This window comes from Ursus americanus, chromosome 23, assembly GCF_024610735.1.
Source record: "Ursus americanus isolate L20-20 chromosome 23, mUrsAme1.1.p, whole genome shotgun sequence".
Taxonomy (NCBI): domain Eukaryota; kingdom Metazoa; phylum Chordata; class Mammalia; order Carnivora; family Ursidae; genus Ursus; species Ursus americanus.
The window spans coordinates 43,377,811-43,382,851 of NC_142149.1; positions in this window are offsets into that span (position 1 = coordinate 43,377,811).

A 5,041-nucleotide genomic window follows, 5' to 3' on the forward strand; every position below is an offset into this window, starting at 1 on the left:
GCCAGAGAGAGAGACAGCCAGCGAGAGAGGGAACACAAGCAGGGGGAGTGGGAGAGGAAGCAGCAGGCTTCCCGCGGAGGAGCCCGATGTGGCGCTCAATCCTAGAACTCTGGGATCACGCCCTGAGCCGAAGGCAGACGCTCAACGGCTGAGCCACCCAGGCGCCCCTGCCTCGATATGGATTATCTCATTTAATCCTCTTAACAACCTTATAGGTGGTATTTTACAACTAATCCCATTTTACAGGTGAAGCTCAGAAAGGTTATTTGTCCAGAGACACACGGCTGCTGAGTGGGGAGCTGGCATTCAAATCCTGGAAGGAGCAGAGAGCTATGGTCACTGTGCTATAACCTCAGACTTCTGGAATAGGCATGGAGGGGGACAGGACGTCGGGGAAGGATGGCAGAAATAGACATTAAGAAAAAAAATGTATCAGTCAGCCCTGGGTTTTGATCTTACATGAATAACACGCCTCTCGGGATCTACTTCACACACCCCAGCCTGCTCTGGGAAGGGAAGGGGAGCAAAGGCACCTTCCCTGCCGTGACTCACTGTGACCCTGGCTTAGTCACAGCGTGTTACCACAAGCCAGCAGCAGAAGCCATCCCAGGGTGAATTCTGGCCCTTTGGGAAAGAGAAGCGCCTCCTCTTCCCTCCTCCAGGATGGCGGAGCTTTGAGGCACGGCCTGACCCAGAGACTGCCTGTGGGTTCTGATGACAGAAAACATACTTTAAAAGAAGAAAAGGGAAAGAAAACGAGGGAGGAAGAAAAGAAGGAAGGAAAGAAGGAAGGGAGGGAAGAAGGAAACAGATCATAGCTAAGCTGGATAATAAGCAAGAAGATTGGCAAGGAGGGGAGACCTAGACCCAAGGGACTACTCACGTGTGTTCTTTCTTGGAGCACAGAGAAGACAACACGGTAGGAAGAGGAGGGGCCTTGGGACAAATAGAATGCAAGCCCGTCCTGCCCCTCCCTCCTTTCTCGCCTCGTCCTCCTCTCCCCTTCATACATTCAGGATTTGCTGGTATAATGGTGGTTTTTGCCCCCTGATAAGCTTGAGATGGGCCCTACAAAGAATGTGACCTTCCTGGGGCACCTGAGTGGCTCAGTCGGTTAAGCATCTGACCCTTGATCTCAGCTCAGGTCTTGATGATCTCAGGGTCATGAATTCAAGCCCTGCATTGGGCTCCACACCGGGCATGGAGCCTACTTTATTTTTTATTTTTATTTTTTAAAGATTTTATTTATTTATTTGACAGAGAGAGAGAGAGAGAACAAGCAGGGGGAGCAGGAGAGGAAGAAGCAGGCTTCCTGTTGAGCAGGGAGCCCAATGCAGGGCTTGACTCCGGGACACTGGGATCATGACCTGAGCCAAAGGCAGACGCTTAACCAACTGAGCCACCCAGGCGCCCGACATAGACCCTCCTTTAAAAGACACAAAACAAAACAAAACAAACTGTGCAGGGGCAGACACGAGGGGAAAGCTCTGTGGAGAAATGCGAGGGGACTCCAAGGAGGGTCTTGGGGAGGAGAGCGTGCTGGGAACCAAGGCAGGAGGCCGGACCTTCCAGCAAAGTCAGTGAGATGTTCCCAAGTGGCGACGTGCCGCAGGGCTGCCGAGAATGGTTGTCTAGCTTGCTGTGAGGCATATGCCCCTCACGGCCTCCATCCTCTGGGAAAGCTGCTCGCACAGACGCCTCTGCAGGAAGGCGTCCAAGAGAACGTGTCAACTCCTCGTCTCTGTCCTCTTGGAGCCGAGACAGTCAAGAGCATCTGAAGGACGTTAAGATGCGCGTGTGCCTATCTTCTCCCCCGCCCCGCCCCCTCCTCGCCCCTCTCTGGCTCTGCTGATCCTTCCCCGTCCTCTGACAAGCCTCCACACCTGGCACTTCTGTCCCCTCCACGGGCTCCCCCCACCTCCATGTGGCCCCCTCAGGGAAATCTTCCCTCACCAGCGCCTTTGGACCTGTAAACCGCACACCCTCCTCTCCCTCTCCCCCTTCTCCTCTTTGCTTATTTTCCCCCTCCTCTAGAACATGAGCTCCCTAAAAGCAAGGATTTGGTAGGTTCTGTTCTTGCTGTACCCCTAGTGCCGGCAGAGAGCCTGGCACACGATAGGCATTAAGGAAATCCCGGTGGAATGAAGGAATGGAGAGTCGGGGGGGCAGGCTCTGGTCCAGAGCCTGAATCAGCCCCCTACGATTGGCAGGTAGCTCCCGGAGGGCCCTGGAGGATGTGTTCTGGGGTGCAAACCACTCTTGATTACCTGTCTGAGGACAAGGGTCCTCGGGCCCATGTGGGTTATGTCTGTGATGTCACTCTGGCACGCATTCCAATTGGCCAGAGAAAGGAGCGTTGCTCCGTCTGGAGAGCTGGTAATTGCACCCAGCACAAGGCTTATCTTATCCGCGCCGCAGCCACTGTGGTTACTGATAGAGCCGACAAATTACCGTGGTGCTTTTATTTGTCTGTAATCGGAGGCGGGGCGGTGTCAAGTCAAGGTGTGCGCACAGGCCTGCGTCAAGCCCGAGATAGCCGCGCGTTCGTCTGGAACGTCTGCCCCAGATGCTGAATCTAAACGCCTCAGCAGGTAGCTTGACCCCAAATTAAACTTCTTCTTGCCTTTAAAGCCTTCACGAGGCCTCTCCCGCCCGGGAAGACTCGCAGCCATCCGCCGGGGAGTTCTGTGGCTGCAGCGTGCAGCGCTCACTCCCTTTCTTCCGGAGGCAACACTCTGCTGATCTTTCGGGAAGCCATCGGCTCCCCGCTCTTGGACCACGAGGCAGGTGTGGTTCACACTGCTTCCGTCCTGGGGGTGGGGTCGGGGCTAGGACACAGCCCCCAGGCCTGGCAGGCGCATGTCAGAATATGCTCTTCTCCCTAACTACAGTGACTGGGTCAGGAAAGAGCACTTCATTCAAGTCGGTCCCCTGCGAGCCGGCTGCGAGACCCGCGGCTGACTGGGAAAGACGCTCTTTCTTGGCCTCTGCTAACCCGGCAGAGCGAGTGCCCACGGCTGCTGGTGGCCGTGGCTGCCTGGCTGCAAGTGGAGAGCTTGCCCCACAGTGGAGCCACCAGAGCACGGCTGAGCCAAGAGGTGGCTCAGACACACTCCTGACAAGGTTGTTGAGTGCTTGGAAGCAGCCCTACCCTGGGACGGTTGGGGTGCTGGTGCTAATAAATGCCTTTTCTGCCCAAGCCAATTTAGATGATATTTGCCACTTGCAACAGAATTTGGAGCCTATCCTTTGGGACCCACGCCTAAGGTCATCTTCTCTGTGAAGTGTTTTCGACCCTTCTCCCTGACTTGAGCCAGTCACGAGTCAGTGCGCCCCGTGGGGCCTGCACTTCCCACACCGGCCTGCGTCTGTCCGCCGGGCTGAGGACCACCGAGCAGCAGCTGGGTGTCACGTGTCTTCCCCTGGCCGCAGCACTGGGCCGGGCTGCGCAGCCCTGCCGTAGACCATCCATGACAGAGCAAGTCCAGGGGCACCTGGGTGGCTCAGGTGGTGAAGTGTCTGCCTTCAGCTCGGGTCATGATCCCGGGGTCCTGGGATCAAGCCCCACATCAGGGAGCCTGCTTCTCCCTCTCCCTCTGCTCATGCTCTCTCTCGCTCGCTCTGCCCCCCACCCAGCTAGTGCTTGCTCCCTCTCAAATAAAAAATAAATAAAATCTTAAGAAAGCAAGCAAGCAAGCAAGCGAGTCCATGTTGCAGCTACTAGTTACTTCTGCTTTCCCTCAGGGAAGGAGCCCTGCCTTTGTCCTTCTGTGGACAAGGCAAAAATTCTAATACGATTCTAATACCATTCTAATACAAGACCGCTGGTTGCGTTTTAGGGGTCCACTCCCTCCCCTAACATTCATGAGCAGACCGGCATTGGCAAACACATATTGCTTTATTTAGTGTTTCTCTGGATTGCAGAAGTGTCAGCAGTGGGCTGAGACCCCCCCAGGAGGGCAGAGGCAGTTGGGCAGCCCCCAGGCCCTGTGGGGAGGTTGGGGGGAAGCAGCAAAAAGAGGTGATACCTCCACAGCTCCTCCCAAGGCCAGCCTCCTCCCCGGGCTCCCAGCACAGGGAGGGGGTCAGGAACCAGGAAAGGCCCTAATACCTTGAATTGGGGCCAAAGTGTATAGACAAGGTGTTTGTCGTCCTGAGGCGTAGACGCAGGCAGGAGTGCTTCTCCCACCTGTTGGCCCCCAAGGGTGACTGCTGGTTAGGGAGCCACATGCACCCTTAAGATATGAGCCTGTCCCTGGGAGAGGCAGTGAGGTGTGCTGAAGACAGGGCTGCAGTCCCTGGTTTTGCCCCAACCTGCTAGACGAAGGGCAAGTCCCTTCTCCTCGTGGGCCTCTGTCTCCTGTTCTGTCACACCAGGAAGCTGACTGGATGATCTCTGTGTCTTGCAAATTCTGTGGTCTAAAACTCCTTCCCCCACTCCAGGACATCCTCAGGCTGGGATGATGATTTTGAAAGGGTATTTTTAAGGCAGGAGGAAGGGGGGCAGGCAAAGGTGGTCTCAGCCCCCAGGGGGATGTCGGAGTGAGCAGTGAAGGGTACAGGTGGGCGGACAGGCAGACAGACAGAAAGGTGCCGAGGGAATGAGGAGGAGAGGGTGGCCTGGGCAGGAAAGAGGGCACCAGGGCCCAGACCGCCCAACCTCTCAGCTACATTCCCTGCCCTGCTAGAGTCAGGGAAAACACATCCAGTGTGTCTTGGGGTGGGAAAATGGCTTTTTTAAAAAATAGTTTCTTATAAAGCATCAAAAAATCTCAGAGAAAACCTCAGCAAAAGTTCCTTTCTCTCGAATATTTGGCATTGGCAGTGGGGCTGGCATGGCTGCCTCTGGCCCCGGCTTTCCTATTGCTGTGGCCCGGCCTGGCCCCCATCTGGGGCAGCTCCCTGGCTCCTGCTGCTCCCTCAAGAGAGGGGTGAGCAAAAGGCAGGAATTTGTCGGTGGGCTTCGAGGTGTCCCTGGGTCCCTGTCTAGAAGCTCGAGTCTTTGGTAAGTGGGAAGGGGAGGGGGGAGAAGCAAAGCATT